General features: G+C 33.2%; 1 pseudogene; it reads right to left on the bottom strand.

The window, feature by feature from the left end:
- Positions 1 to 13,663: 13,663 nt before the first annotated feature.
- On the bottom strand, positions 13,664 to 15,796 carry LOC149180491 (U-box domain-containing protein 26 pseudogene; annotated as a pseudogene).
- Positions 15,797 to 17,568: the final 1,772 nt, after the last annotated feature.

Genomic DNA, 17,568 nt, shown 5'->3' with positions numbered 1-17,568 from the left:
ATGACGCTTAGTTTCAAGGCCTAACTTTTTCACTAAGGACTCTAAGATCAAATTTTCTTGGGAACCTGAATTGAATAGATTTTCCACCTTTATGTGTTTTATAATAACTCTAATGTGGAATAATTCAATTCTCTTTTGCTCATTACTTACAGGCTCATTCAAATAACTAGTACTTGCCATTGAATCAGAATTATTACTAACATAAGGAGTACCTTTTTCCCCCATGACAGTCATCAATGTCTCAACATCAGAATCTGATCCAAGGTCCTACTGCATTCTTTCCATTGTCTTCTGCTTTCCCTTTCCACTAAATATCTTTGGTCTCAGCTCCGGATGTAGCTTCCAACAGTGGTCCTCATCATGACCTTCTCTCTTGCAATGTGTGCAAGATGGTGTTGCTTCGTCCTCTTTCTTGGATGCAACGGTCTTCTTAGCCTTCCCCTTACCTTTCTTCTGAAATTTTCCATGTTAAGGGTTCGACGATGTTTTCTTGGCTTGATCATCTTTGTCATTCTTTCCTCGGCTTTCAAGATGAATCACCTTTGCACTGGCCGCATCAATCATAGTAGGCTCGAACAATAACAGTGAGTATCTCATGTAACTATGTAGCACACCAAAATACTTAGTTACAGTCTCGATCGAATCTAATGAGATGCCAAAATTCAATGCTTCTTTCCGATATTCTTCAGTGAAGCTTTGCACATTTTGGACTTTACCTTACTTTAGATATTGCCATTCTATTAGTGCCTTTTTTTATAACCCAAATGGTAAAATTGGTATTTCAGTGCAGAAATAAAATTGGACGAAGAGGAAATAAGGTTACTCGACATTTTATTGCCCTTCTAGATTTGAAGTGCTCAAAATGTAAATATTATGTCTCCAATGGCTTTAGATATGTCAAACACCCCCATATGGACTCTTTTTGCACCTCATTTGGCCAAAAACTGAGAAATTTATGCTTCTTCTAAGTTTTTTTCACTTTCCACAGCTAATTGTCCTACAATTCGACCCAAACCTGACTTGAACGCCCCAAACCCAGAACTAGAGCATAATTTTAGCTTACAATCAAGCCTGACGGTGAATTTTTTTGGATGCGCCAAATTCCCAGTAACCCCCATTTTCCCATGTAGGCTAAGAAACCGCCCCCGTAGGCCGGCCCCCAACGAATTGACCATTGGTCACATAATGCGCATAAAACTCGAGCCTGAGCACTAAAATTCTACGTGCGCGCCAAGACTTGAGGATTGCGGTCATGTTGATGGCCCATGTAGCCTGGGGCTGGACCTCCTCTACATGCACTTAGGGGTTGGCCCTTGGTCCCACCCCTTGGTTCTTTTGGGCACGGTGACCAGGGTTGGGGCTTAGCCCCCACCCAACCCCAAACGAAATTTTCACTCAAACTTAAATATAACATGGGTTTCCATATGGTTAAGTCAAAGCGCCATGGTGTAGTGGTAATGAGTCTTGTTTCTTGGTGGGAGGTCTAGTGTTTGACTCTCCCGGAACCCTATTCGCCCATAAATACATTTTATTATGCCACATGGCAGCCATCCATTAGCCTACATGGCCTTCAATCATTGGAGCATTAAAATCACATTTAGCCACCAAAATAATAATAAGAAATTCGAATCAATAAGATTCAAATATTTTTTGACCAATATGGAGTGGCCAAGTGGCAGCATGCCATTGGCCCAAAAATGCACAATCAGCCTGTCACCTGCAATTTTTTTACATGCTTGGGAAAACGATCAAAATGTGATATCGAGAGCATACGATATCGATTTTCAACGATTCGAGTTGCGTTGGATTCAATTTGCCTAGATATACGCACTGGCATAGGTTTCGATCATTATCACGTACTTTTAATTTTCAGCACTAAACTGATCCCTTTGATCACTTTAGGTCACCTTGAAGTTGTTAGGGCTGAATTGTACTTTGGATGTTTTCAGGACTTTATAGACTCAAAATAAATAAATAAATAAATTCAAGATATTTTTTTCTCGGAAGGATCTTATAATCATGATGTTAACTCTCTTGACTCATGACAATAAATCCTATGACCTAACATACCCTGGAAGCATGAAGAACATGTTTTTACCTAGAAGACCATCAATAAAGAGCATGAAACCTATGCTTTAAAATAATAACTTTTCCTTTTCTTCCTTTTTTTGTAACATAAGATACATATTGAAATGAGTAGAACAACAATTATAAAGACCAAAACTAGTTACATTTCCAACAATACAAACACTTCAAAAGACCATATTAATATCCAACATATCAATCTTATGCAGCTAGATTTAAACCAATATCATATCTAATCTAAGTGTCAAAATATGTACCTACCATCTTCATATTTTGTAACTCGGATTCCTCAGCTAGATACTTTTCACAATCCCTTCATATATGAATTCATTGACATGCAACTCTCCCTAGTTGCAATATCCAACATCCCCTGTGATGATCTCAACTTCATGAGTTAGTGAAAACTCTATCCTTTTAGCTACTTACCTATCCATTTCATGCGTATATTCATAAACATGCATTCATATTATGGATTCAACCATGAATTCAAACCATGCCTCAACCATGCACATTAACATTCTTATGCATTGCCTACATTTTTTTCCCATCATTTACATTCATTATTAAATGCAATATTATCTTTCCTTATGAGAGATTGTATTCATTCAAATGATATGTCCCACAGGCATAAGAAAAACATGTTCTTCTCTCTTATCTGGTATAGAACAACAAGAAATCATGTATTCCAAGTAATATGGAATTATTTCAGTGACCATTAACATTACCTAGAGCATAGCCAACACAAACCTGTAATTTTATTTCCATCCATGTGTTCATATCATTGTTAATATCATAATTTTATTGAGCAATTTCTTACCTAATTACTCAATATTTTGAGCATGCCAAAATCATACCTACATGGCTATTAGTAATCTAGTAGATGCTACCTAATTATATGGTACCTTAGGGAGGATCCTTACATTCCTCTTTACCAACCTCTTGATAAACACTTTATTATCCATGGCCTTATCTCCACATGATTATATGTAACATCCTTATTAGTTTCTCAATCCAAACCTGATTACATGTTCATCATTAATCTTGATTAACCATCATAAATGTTTTATAAGAGACTACTCTGAGTCTTCATTCATGCTATACATATGTGTATTCATTATTATATGCATCTATCATGTCTATATGCACCTAGCATATCATTTTCTAAAAGCCTATTACTGCATATGCATTCTTGGTTATTTAATCTCTTGCAATACTACCATGCATATGCTCTTACTCATCAACATATAACAATATTTTCAAAACTTCAGGAAAACATTCAAAATAACAAGAGATAAGTTGAGATATTCCCCCTCATAATTATGGTTGCTTTACTTGGCCATGTGCTTCTACAATTATCATTCTGTTGAGTTGTTTTGGGAAAATATAGTCAGCATCTTGATTGTATTCTTCAAAACTTTGGTAATCAACAACCCATTGAATTTCTTCATTTACTACATTTTGCAATCTTGTCTCAATCATATATCTATCACATATGTCACAAACCTCATGACATTCTTTTTCCAACAATCTTGGGTGTATGCAACCTTTCTGTTATATCCAATAATCATATTTCCTATGGTGTATAGCCTTAATACTATACTTCTTTCTCTGGAACCTTTTATTTGTGGCTTACCTTCGATCCATCACTCTGGAAATTCTATCTTTCAGGCATATCTCTTAGCTCCTTCAATTCTAGTGCTTGAACCAAGACTCTCATAATATTCCTTCTTATTCTATATTTGGCCCGTCCAGGTCCAATGTTTGAACTCTAATTTGATATCTCTCTATAACATACCTAGTCCCTTAATGCATGATTAGGGTATGGGGTATCTAAACCAAAACTCCAAGGTTAATTTATGGAGATGGGGTTGTCAAATTCTCGCTTCCTTTAACTATATTAAACCTTTTTTCTAATACCACCATTTTCTTTTTCTTGTCAATATCTTTCCAACAATATAAATTTCATCCAAATCTGAGCTTTGGACACAAAGTTATACTTATTTGAAATTTTGTCCTTCAAGTGCCTCGTTAGCATACATACCATTGCCACGTGGTAGTATTTTTTCCCCTGTGTCCCAGCCATACAACACCATGCCAATATTCCATGTCAACTTGGCACGTTATAACGTTATTGGATTCCATTAGTATTAGGAGTAAAACACAATAGTCAGTGTCCCAACCTCCTGATACTCAATGATTGGATATTCGATAACCTGATATAAGGGGAAGGCTAGTTGTCAAGACCGACCTGACATCTTGACATCTAGAAACTCTTTACCCCAACATATAATGTTTCAATAACATGAAGCCATGATATATGATTAACAAATTGTCAATTGATAGAGACCTACTTTTACATATACTGACATTTTTTTCCATCAGGTCACCAAGCCATTAGACAAATTAAAAACTTTGCTCATGAAACTCACCCATCTAATAACATATGTCAACTAGAAGGAATAATCTCCATTAATTGAGAGACAATTTGAGATCCATTAGTATTGGGTTTTGCATTGGAGGTTGTTTGATGTGTTACCAAAGACTAGATAAGTTGATACCATGACAACTCAAAGTCCCATCCTTTCAGACTTAAGTTCCTTTCAAAGAAACTCTTTTTCATGTTCCCCAAATTAGACAATATGGATGGGGGTTAGGTTCAAAGCCTCAAAGCCAAAAATTTCCAAAACTTCCACAAACAACCCCAGATATTCAAAGGGCCATAGTTTAAATTCTAAAACTTCTGTTAATCTCCCAAGTCGGTTTCAGAGGAATGAAATAAACTTTGATATGGGAAAAAAATCCTAAATACTTTTGAAGACTTGGAAATATTCTCCAACTTGTTAGATAAATCAATAATTCTAAAAATATGAAGCTTGAAAAGCCAATTTGTATTTTTTTTAATTTGTAAAATAGGAAGCACAGAAAAAGATTCCATGGGAAACAAAAGGAAGTGGGAGAAAAAGTCTCCTCCACTGATAATTTGAAATTGAAGATTATGCTAGCAAGAATAAGAGGCTTTCTTCATAAATTTGAATAATATGAAAACTTTCATATTGTAAGACATAACAACATATAGGTTGAATTGTTGGCGAATCAAGGAGTTAGATTAGAAGAATGGGACTTGGTGGTTAATAACAATAAAAATAAATGTTTGATTCCTTAAAGAATTGGAATATCATCATGCCCAAAAGAACAAGGGGCCTTTCGAAATGTGAAAACAAGTGGAGTAATAAATTGGCTACATGGATATTTATTTAAGCTCCCAGACTTCAACATGCCGGTAGAGGAGGAGAGTGGCCAAGAGGAAAAGAAGGACTTATCATCAGTAGAACCCAAAAAATAGACTAGTACCCAATTAAATGTAATTTTGTTTTTTGTTAGTAAGTTACTAGAAGCTTTATACTTATAAACCAATAGCTAATTGTGAATTGTATAGAGAAGAACGTTTCCAATTTTGGCTATTATGGTTTGTTTTAAACCCAAAATCTCTACATGTATGGCTCATTGTTCTATTGGATATATAGATGAGGTATTGTTTCATGTCATATGCATATTTTAATACAAAAAAATCAGTTGCAGTTAAGAAAACATTAGGAACATTGTTTCTATGGTACAAAATTATGGTATGGGTTTTTCCATGTTTTATATTTTGTTAAGAATTCAAAATTAAAGTGAATGATAATACCTTTTATATATTCATCTCCATATACCCTAGAGTTTTTAAAATTTTTGGTGGTTATAATTAACCCCAAAATGACAATTTCGATTTAAACCTTCAATAAAAACACATATTATATTTATTTTTACACTAACCCTATCTTATTACCTTTGCACATAAACCTATACCATCAATCACCTATTATATTCAACATTTTTCATTGCTACTCTACTTTCCTATCTACATACCCTTATTATGTCACTACATATCATTATTACTACTCCATTATATAACCTCATCATTACTTCATTATACCACTCATGGTTATTAATACACTTGTCCTCATATTCATTCATGAAATGACTCCTAACAAAACCAAATTTTGCAAAAAGAATAATTTATTTTCAAGCCTAAAAACCTCTATATTAACAATAGTCTACCTCCCTTGTGTTTTGAATTGCATTACCACTCATTGTGCATCACACATTACTCTACAATTACAACAAGATATCTTTGAGTTTTTCCCTAAAATAAAAAAACATTGGTCATATGTATGAATTGCTAGATGTGTGAAAGGAATAGCGTGAGTCAGGAACAAGGTTGTGAGGAAAAGGAAATAGATCTTAGTATAAGTATGTGTCCATTTGACATTCCCAAAATACTTTTGATTTTCGGTCTATCCATGAAAATGAATTTGTATGGAATGGCCCTTAGAAAATAATCTCTTTATATGAATCTCTTGAGCTATTTGAGTTACAATTAATCAATTTTAATAACATATCAAAGTAGATTTTTGAATATGTATTAATTTATGGCGACTATAGGGTTTTCTCTCTTTTTCTCTCTGGTTTTAGAACAAGTGAATTGGCTCTTCAAAACTCAAAATTGGCAATTGAGAAATCCTTCACACATAGTTCATATAAATTTCAAAAATGGTAGTAAGGATTAAAGCTTACAAGATTGAAACAACAAAATTACACCCAAAATTCTTGATAATTCTTCAAGATACAATATGGTTGGGGTTCTTTACCAAATTCCATGCATATAACATTGAGGAAACAAGGGATTTTTCCCATACATTTAATGGAGAGAGTGAAAGTATTGATAATATTACCATAAATATTTTTGAGTATACACTTGCACAAATCACAAGGTTAACATAACATGTTGAAAGATGGTTTAAGAACAACAAACAAAAGATAATGCAAGGACACCCTTCTTGAACAAATCTAGACCAAATTCTAATTAGACTAATGGAATGCCAATAAATTGGTTGAAGTATCCATGGAAGAAGTTGGTATTTCTAATTCAAAAATACATCACATGTGAAGGTAGGTACAATGTGACATTTTTATATCACATCAAATTGCTATAACATCTTAAGAAAGAAAAATTTGTGAATATGACCTACTACTTGTTAAACAACCTTACAAGGGATGGCTAAAGGTATTCAAAGCTAACAAAAGAATGAGTATAAAAGTTTATATTGTCATGGAATTGTCAATATGATAGAGGAATATGAATTACAAAAACATGATCAAACTTTGGAACTATTCCCTATTGAAAATGAGTTTGTATAAGGGATTATCAATGATGATGAAACAATAGTTGAGGAGAAAATATAAGAAATTACTCTACCTTCACCACAGCCCAAACATGCACCATATAAAGAAAAGAAATAATTGTCATATACTAGAAAATATAACCAGGTCCATGACTAAATAAATCACTAAATGGGCAAAGAAACCAATTAACAAAAGGAACAACCATTTGTAAAAATTGCCAAAAGGCCAAGAACAAAGTTTTATACACCTAAAGCGGAGCAAGATCAAAAAATTTGTATGACTGCATTGAATCATTAGAAGTTAAATAAGGGGAACCATCCACAACAAGGGAAACAAGTGAAGAACCATACACAATAGTAGAAGAAGATTCATTCACTACCGAAGAGAAAAAATCACCAATTGAAGAAGAATTTGATGATATCCAAAAGAAAAATTCTTAAGAGAAAAAAGGGAAGTATTCCATACAGTTTTCAAAGGAAAATATGAAGAAAAAGAAGAGGAAAATTGAAAGGTTAAAAATAGAAGTGGAGGAAATTAAGGTTTTGGAAAGATACCTCAAAACATAGAATGAACAACTCACCAAACAAAGAGAGAATTATTATTTAAGAAAATGATAGTCTCAAGGAAGAGAGCAAAATGCTATAAGAAGAAAATATGATGATTTCAATATAGGCATATCAATGATATCAACAAAACAAAACATTAAAGGCCAAAGCAATACAATTTTGTTACATGAGGACGTGCAACAACATCTCCTTGGGGAAGATGTTGGTCATTCTTTTTAAGAAAAATAGTCATCCTAAAAAACTTATTTCAGCCATAATAAAACTCTTACCCATCACTTTTTTCATATTTTGTCTTCATTTTGACCAATAAAATCATCAAAAAGGTATTTTTATTATTTCATTTTAATTTTTTTTAATGATTTTTATGCAATGGAAAAATGTTTTTGACGTAGTTTACCAAAATTAAAGTGTATTGATAATTTCACTTCCATTTATATATATGTAGATAATATGGGTGAAAATGGAAATATATGTTTTGATACTAGGTTTCCCAAGATGAGTCATGGCCTCTTGGATCCACAAAAATCCAACTATAGGGGTTTGGTCAACATAACCAGCCAACATGGAAAAATGTAGATTTTGGCAATGGATTGATATATCTAGCCAAAACTGCGATTTGGGAACAATTTTGGGCCACCATTGAGGTTGAATTTGATCTAGACGATTATTAAATCAGGAGATCAGTTGGATGAGTGAAGATTATTAGCAAGTCTATTTTTTTTTTGTATAAATAGCTATAGAAGTGACAGCATGAGAAAAGTGTGAGATATTTCCATTTACAATTGAAATTTTGATTAAAAGGAATTATACTTACCTTCTTTTAATTAATATGTGCAACATCTTCGTGTTTTTGCAATAGATAGATCTTTTAGTCTGCAAGTTAAGGCTTTGAGGTCCCCCAAGTCCTTGACCTGTCCACCATTTATTTCACATCCATATAGTGGTTTGTCGTGCATTTCATTTGTTGGAAATACTTATTTAATTTCTTTTCAATTTGTTGTTGTATGTGTACAAATTGCTTTCTTCCCATATGCACCATTAGTTTCCTTTAAATAAGAGTTGATATTTGCTTTTGAAACCAAGTTTAACCTTGCTTGGTTAAGTAAAATATTGAGGAGTCAATGAAGTATCATTGCAAATTTTTAAACCACATGAGGGAGTAGGATAAAGACATTACATCTCAAGTTTCTACCAATAGAATCCCTAATATATGCTTGATCAACTAATTAGACATGAGTTAGTTGTGTTCTTAAATTTGATTTATACTAGTTTTTCATTCACACATGTGCGATTAAAATTTATTCTTTAGTAAAAAAATCTACATAAGTGAAAAGAACATTGTTACATGGGCCTTTCTCAATGCATAAACTCCCAAAATGTGACATCCTTCCTATGTAAACTTTTATAGCCTACACTGAATTTTTTTTTCTTTTCTATTGAAATTACAAATTAGAACATTGTTTTGTTTTGGATTTTCATTATTTCCACTATAGCAACTTACTCAATATTGACATTTTCATTTTATTTTAAGTTTAAAATTCATTTTTTTATTTCATTTTAGTTTATTAATGATAGCTATAACTTCGAATTTCATTTATAATTTATCACAAGCAATTTCATTCTTTAACCTTAAGTGACTACAACGAAAATCCAAGACTAATTCTTCACATGTAGTGGTGTGCTTATAAGTTTACGAACTCTTAGTTTAATAAGATTTATCTCCTAATTTATGCAAATAAATTAGATTAATAAGAAGTATCTCATATTGTGATTGGCATATTGTAAAAGGAAATTGCCCCCTTAAAGAGGCTTCTTACTCATTCACGAGTCTTTTATTTTCAAAGTGTGAATTACTTCTTCTTCTTTTTTAATTCTATATAGAATATTTGATTCATAACAAAAAGACATTTTTCAATCAATTTAAAAATCAAAATCCATAATTTTAGTTTTTACAATAAAGCTAAGATACACTACTTAACTAATTCAAAGAATTTTTACATTCTCACATAGCAACTATAGGCCGTAACCCATCAAATAAACAAACCAATTAGAACTTATTCATCTTCTTGAGATTTCACTCCAACTTATCATCCGACATGAGATTGTTGACATCCTTTCAAAATCAAACTATCGTGGAGTATTAAAGGCAAAAACCTTATCATCTATGAGATATGAGGTATTTAATAACCCTAGTGTATTTATATTTATATTTATTCAATACCATCTCCACACATATAAAAGAACTATGACACAATTTACGAAAAAACTATTGGGAACATATAAAGTGTTGTTTGGAAATTTTTGCGCCCTTTAGGTATTAGAAGCTTGGGTGAACTAATGAAAACAATGTTTCAAAATATAGTATTTGAGTAAGGTGATTTTTGTAATTTTTAAAGTATATTTTTAAGTTAATTTTACTTAAAATCAGTGGTTGAATCTGAAAAATCTAATTGTCTAATTGTTTTTGAAGGTATTAAATCCATTTTTACATTCGAAAATATAATTTAAACAACAAAACATTACAATCTCTTTAAAGATCATGTCGTAAAATTTAAATTAAAAATGTCAATAATATGCTTTGTAAAATAGGTAGTTTTCAAAATATGTTTAGCATGTGTTGATCATAGTTTCTATCCTATTCATCATTCATCTTTTGTGCATGCACATTTTGTTCAATCAAATTAAATAGGGATGGTGAAGAAAAGTCTAGAGTGGCAGTTGCTCGATTCGTCAAACTAATTATTGAACATGATTTTAAACAATCGAATCTACAATTAGCTATATCTCTAAGGAATTTATGAGCTACTTATATTGAACTAAAAATATAAACAACAGTAGATTCATAAATAAATTTCTCAATTGGGTATATGAGGAACTCCCTAGTTGGATCTCCATTTGACAATGAATGTCACCAATAAATTATTGAACTTCATTAAGGCCTAATTGCATGAGAATCAAATCTCCAAGTGATTTGATAATATAATTTAAAAATGGAAGCCTTTCAAAAATTCAGTTATCAATAAATTTTTAAGCCAACTATGATATTTAAGCAAACTATAAAATCCTAGGTATCCTCCCTATCATGAAAATAAATAAATAAACTTAGATTACCCTTTTGTTTAGGCAAGAAGTAAGACCTAATAAGTCTAAGACAAATTTCTTCTCCAACACCTCTTCCACATCCTTGATGCACATAATTCCCATACCGCACACATTTTGAACACTATAGAAGCCCTAATATAACTTAAATCGCATATCAAAAATATATTAAACGAACGACACCTCTCATACCCAATTCATAAGCACTTTAAAACTAGCTTAAGTCTCTAGCCATTTTTTAGGCCAATTTTCAAAGGGATTCAAGATTCCAACAAACTTTTGTTAAAAGATAAATCTCTCATGCTATGAAATCTTTGAGGTTCTTTACCTAAGCAAGAATTCTTCAATCGACTTTCACTGTAAATTGCTAGCCAACTTCATGTTGGAAAGCATCATTTAGGAGATTACGAAGCAAATGGCAGTCATCCTCAAAGCCCTGGAACAATACCTCCTTGGCAATGTCATCCATGGTGTATGTCATAGCGTCTACCCATATTCAAACCTTGAACGTCTAATTGTCGAATTACACTAATGTAATGCCAAACCTCCCTCTCCTTCATTCATAATATCACAAAGATACTAAATGGGGTTGTAGCGATCATGGTAGGTAATACAAAAGCATGGCATGGTATTTGATTAGTGTGCCTTCTTTTTCACTATTAGAACTTCCTGTTAGGATATTCCGACACATAGGAAATAGTTAAGTACAACTTGGTCTAGTATAGAGTTACGTATAGAGTTAGGTAAAGTGTCTTTCTTTACTATGTACATTTTGTAACTTACAATCCGACAAGCAATAACCGTGTAAAAACCCCATTTTGTAATAAAAAATGCATCAATTATAAAGCCAACATAATTGAAAATATCAATGGTTGGTTACCTTTAATATGATGTGTCACATTCATCTCATACATGAGACACTTTTCCAGACAACTGACCTCTATACTTGTCTAATTCACACAAGCACACACACACACATTAAAGTTGTATGGTTTGCTTTCCATGTATTTAATAATTAACTGAGATGGAGAATGTCAATAAAGTATACACACACACATTAAAGTTGTATGGTTTCCTTTCCATGTATTTAATAATTAACTGAGATGGAGAATTTCAATTAAGTATATGAGCTAGATTCATGGAATTGAAAAAATTATAAAAAATTTAATAATTTTACAGTGATTTAATGTGGAAAATTGTTATAGGAAATATCACTTTAGCCTTATTTCAAATGTCCATTATGTTTTATCTGGATTCATATTTTCCTCCAATTCATCCTCTCAAATCACAAGTCACATAGAGATATAATAACTATAGAAAATAGACCCTTAATAAATTAGATAAACAAATACATCTATTTCTAAATCCAAAACTAAATATTCCCGGATACAAGATAATTTAAATTTAATTTATACATAATTAGATATTCCATCTATTCATTTTCCAAATCACAGAAAAGCACAAATAACTAAAATCCTCTTACTCAAAATATATTAACTAAAACAAATACTTATAAATAAAAATAATTACTCAAAATATATTAACTAAAACAAATACTTATAAATAAAAATAATAACATCAAACTGCATTACCATCTTTTAAAATATATTAAATTAAATATAAATTTTGTAAACTTATATATTTTACAAAATATTCCCCTGGGCTTTTTTTGACGGGGCAGCTCAAAACAATATCACTGGAGCCGGAATTATAATCCATCTAAGTCCTTCTCACTCATTAAAAGCCTCAGTAGGCCTTGGGATGGGCACAAACAATTTTGCTGAATTATCAGCCCTAAAACTTCTCCTTTGCTGGCTCATCCATAGAAATATCCTCACAGTTCAGATTTTTGGAGACTCTGCAAATGTGGTAAACTGGGTCAATGGGAAATTTAGATGCAGGAATTATATGCTGATGCCTCTGTTAGAAGAAATCCAAAGTTTAAAGACTCACTTTAATGTTTTCTCCATTGAACATATTTACAGGGACAAAAATGAAGAAGCCGACAGGTATTCTAAAGCAGGTTTACAGCAGATTCTGGGATCTTGGAGGATAACAGAGCAAGTTCAGGATCAGATCCGTGTGTCGGATCTTCCCCCGTACTCTTAAAAATATCTTTCTCTTTTTTGACTGAACATGTATGTAAAGCTCCTGAAGCAGGAGAGACAGGTTGTTTACTTTATTTTCCTTTTGATACTATGCTTTGGGCTGTTTTCCTGTTTAAAAAGGAGGCCCAGATACTATGAGACAGCTTTGAAATGTTTATTTTTTGATATGGCTGTTACAGGCCGGGGTCAGGAGAGCATTTCCTAGTCTCTTGATAAAAAGATACGGTTCCACAGAGGAGATTTAAATATCTCTATGGCAAAAGCAATCTCTGCTGAATGTTAACTCATTCCTTTTGTAGCTTTTTTATTTTTTGATTAATAAAAAAGCTCGGCTTTTTTCTTCGGAAAAAAAAATATATTTTATAAAATATAAATTAAATAAGAATAGTATTCAATAACAAAATTATAATAAGTGTTCCCATTTTCCATTAAAATTGATCTGTATTTTATTTATAACATTACACTTGTTAATCAGTTAACTTTTTATTTTTCTTTACAGAACATACGCATGTTCGCGATAATATCCTCAGACGCATATTTTGTAAAAGTAAAAAAGAAAAAAAACATAGAGATGGTGCGATAGAAAAAGATATGCTTCACATACAGTGCAATCTTTCTAATTAACGAAAAGAAATACAAAACACGATCGTGATCGTGATCGTGATCGTGCCTACCTTGGAGTAGCATATGGAATACCCTAAAATGACCCCACACAAATTTTCTTGGCTTGAAAAAAGGGGAAAAAGATACTCCATCACACAAATTTTCTTGAATTGAAAAATCGGGAAAAAGATACTCGACCCAAAAATCCATCCCACCATTGATCAATATGTTCAGGTAAGTAGTGTGGATGGGCTTTTTATCGTTCATATATACTTTTGCAGCCACCAGTGACCGACCACAACACGAAAATCTCCAGACATGGAAGGCTGATCTACGACCTTCCATCTCACAGACAACGAAGCTCACTCCAGACATGGAAGGCTGATCTACGACCTTCCATCTCACAGACAACGAAGCTCACTGGAATGCGAACCATCACACCTTGCCTTAGACTAGCCAAATTATAAAAAATAATTGCAACGAAGCTCACTGAATAGCAAACATCACACCTTACCATGGACTACCAAAATTTTATCGTAATTGCAGAGAAGCTCGCAATATATAAGCTTAATACTAAATTTTCCAAAATTTTCTTCACGGCTTCCAGAATTTCTGAAAGATTTGTGATCAGAAAAGGTGGAATACGGAAGAACTGTACTACGCTGTGTTAATCTCATCTATGAACATTTATACAATTCTCGCGATTCAAACATCGTTTACATCATAAAGAAACGACATCGCTGCAAGGATCCTCACTCCAAATATGCTTTAAGAGCTTCAGGAGAGTTCTGGCCTTCCTCTTGGCTCTGCAACTGCAGTGGCTTTGAAGTACAAGCAATAACCGTGTAAAAACCCCGGCCTGGACTGCCTCTCTCTGAATATCTTCGGATCCGGAACAGATAGCTACAAGAATAGCCGTCGCGCTCTCTGTAGCTGAATCCTCTGAGACTTTGAAAATATGCTTCACCAGCACGGGAACAGCCAGCGCATGTCGACAGACCGCTTCTAGACCCGTCTCGGTCTTACACAGAAGTTCTATCGTTGCCAGCGCTCGGCTGACGTCGGATTTATCGATATTCACCAGGGCTTCGATCAGCGCTTCAGCCGCCCCCGTTCTAGCAGCAGGTTCCCGGTTCGAATCCGCTAAGCAGAGAGAAAATAGAGCTCTGATCCCAACTTTAACGGCTCGGGGGTAATCATTCGCCTGTTGGATGAGTGATACGAGACCTTCTATGGTGCCAGGGGTTTGTCCAAGATGATCGGCCGATGCCGCGTCGTTACAAAGAATGTCGATTAAAGATCCGGCATTTATTCGGGCCTCCATGCTACCGTTCTGTAACAGGGAGGCCGCGACGAAAGCCGACCTGGACCTAAAAGCTGTGTCGCCCAAGCCGGCCGGGCACATGAGGCGGATGCCTTGCGCGGTAGGCGCCATCTGCAATAGCGCCCCGAGTGCCTCTTCAGCCAATTCCCAATCCGCCTGATCGGCCGCAGCCTCCGCGTCAGCCAAATTCAAGAGCTCTGTTACCAGCAACGGGAGCATCTCCATATTGAGCATCAGTTCCCTGTTCTGTTCCATTTCCCTTGACAGCGCTTTGATGCGCTTTATCGACTGCAATTTGAGACCTTTGTTACAGGAATTTCGGAGATCGTGCTTCAATCGGGTTACTTGGTGGGCGTCAATAGGGTGCTTTGGCGTGGGGATCCTGTCGACCCCGTGGGCTCTGTTGGCAACGCACCATTCTTGAATGAGCCGACGCAGAGTATGATTGGGAATAAGCGATAAATCATGGAGTTTCTGCATGGTAACCGGGCATGTCAGGTTTCCTTCGGCTATCCATTTCTCTATGCTGGACCTCTCGTATGTCTGACCTGTGCACAGAGTCACGGGGTCGCGCAGCAGGTCCAGGGAGATGGGGCATCTGAATAAGTGAGGGACGCTTATGCTTCCCATGATTAGGCGCAGATCCCTTCGGGTTGAAGGCATTCTTGAGAATGGTAGGAAGGAAGGAAGGTCCTAAACACCAATGAAGGAAAATCGGGGATGGGTATATAAATATATACACGCCAGGGAATTGTATTGTATTGTATTCTATTGTAACACTCGAGTGATTCAACAATCATTCATTTATAATTAAACTCGCAGAGATCGGCATCTTGTACAGTTGTTTGCATGGGATTTCTGGTCGCTTTACATGCACATGAATGCCATTTTCTTTTCTTACTTTTGAGTTTGGTCAATTCTCATTTTTGAATTCACTTTCACTTTTCTTTCTTTATTGCCGGTAGTGTGAAAACTATACCCTTTTCTTACTTTTGACTTTGGTCAATTTTCCTTTTACAATTCTCTTTTCTCGCCATCTTGTTTTAATGGTTGTAGAGTAGAAAAACATTTCTTCTACTTCTTGCAGAGTTAAAAAAGTATTATCCTCTGGTCATTGTAGAAATGCTACGGCATCATGTTAGATTATTAATATTTGAAAATAAATTTCTCCTTTTCAAATAAAATTGCTAGAATATTAAGAGGTATCATAGTTTTCATTTATATTCAGTTTTTATTAAATTTTTCAAATTTCAGAAATAACTTATTAAATTTTTACCTGTAGTAATTTCATTATTTTCTAGATATTATTTTGTTTTCTTTTTTATTATTTTTTCAATTTTATTATTATTATTTTTTTTGTAGGTAAGCACTCAAAGGTATTTGAACAAGTAATTTATTGCAAGGAGTGCCTTAATAGTGCACCTATTCACCGTCAATCCAAAGCCCCGTGAGCTTCTTTATTATTATTATTATTATTATTTTCATCTTTTCTTTCATTTACTTTTTCTGTTCTTTTTAACTTTTTATTTTTTATTTTTTGGTTTTCTAAATATTACTTAAAATTTCCATTCATCATTTTTTTTCACAATAATTTTTCTTTATTTTCATTTATTTTCAACTTTTTTTTATTATTATTTATTTTTCTCAATATTACTTATTTTTTTATAGTGGAAAAATTGAAAGATCAATATAATAAAATGCATTTAGCATTTATGTGTTTGAGAGACATTTTTTGCATTTTAATGTGATGGATATTTGTAATTATTTTATGGTTCATTATAGAGTTGACATATAATATTTAAAATAATAATAATAATTTTAAAAGTATTTTCATATATACTAGAAATAAAATTTTCTGATATTTTAATATTTTAATAGTGTGTTGCTTAGATAAGGGATTGTGTAAAGATCTAACTTAAATTAATCTTATCTTTGTGATAGAAGTTAATCTTATCTTTGAATCTATCACATGGGAAGAGGGATCAAATCCTTTAAAAGTGAAAAACATTTGAAAATAGCTAAAAAGAAGATTTACAACTCAAAAAATTTAAATATTCATAGTTAATATGGATTTATGCTAATCTTGTTAGTAACGCAATGATTCATATTTAAAATTTTGTATTGACACTCAAACAATCTTAAATTTTATTTTCAATTCAAATGTTTTTTTTTATCTATAATTGTAGATATAAATAAATTTACAACTTAATATATTTGTATCATATTGTTTTATTCTAACAAAGTACTTTATGAACCAATTTTTATATGATGATGATGATAGAAAAAAGAACAAGTTGAAATTTCAAATATTTAATCTCCATTGAAACATCTGCAATATTAAAAGAAAAATGATAATAATAATAAGATAAAGTGATTTTTTTAATAGTATTGAACCTTTATACAACTTATATAATGTAACATGAATCTATCTTTGGGGAGTTGAGGGAACTTGGGTGGGGTGGCTGAACCGTCGTTGCCTTAGCCTTGGTTCATGCCTCCCTTAGCCTATTTTGGACATCGCTTCTACTTTGATGGGATTGTTGATGATGTTGGTTCATGG

Source organism: Pinus tabuliformis, chromosome 3_2, assembly GCF_031772625.1.
Source record: "Pinus tabuliformis cultivar Carrire ecotype Pingquan chromosome 3_2, CPIR1, whole genome shotgun sequence".
Lineage (NCBI taxonomy): Eukaryota > Viridiplantae > Streptophyta > Pinopsida > Pinales > Pinaceae > Pinus > Pinus tabuliformis.
This window is presented reverse-complemented; position numbering and strand designations above follow the sequence as displayed.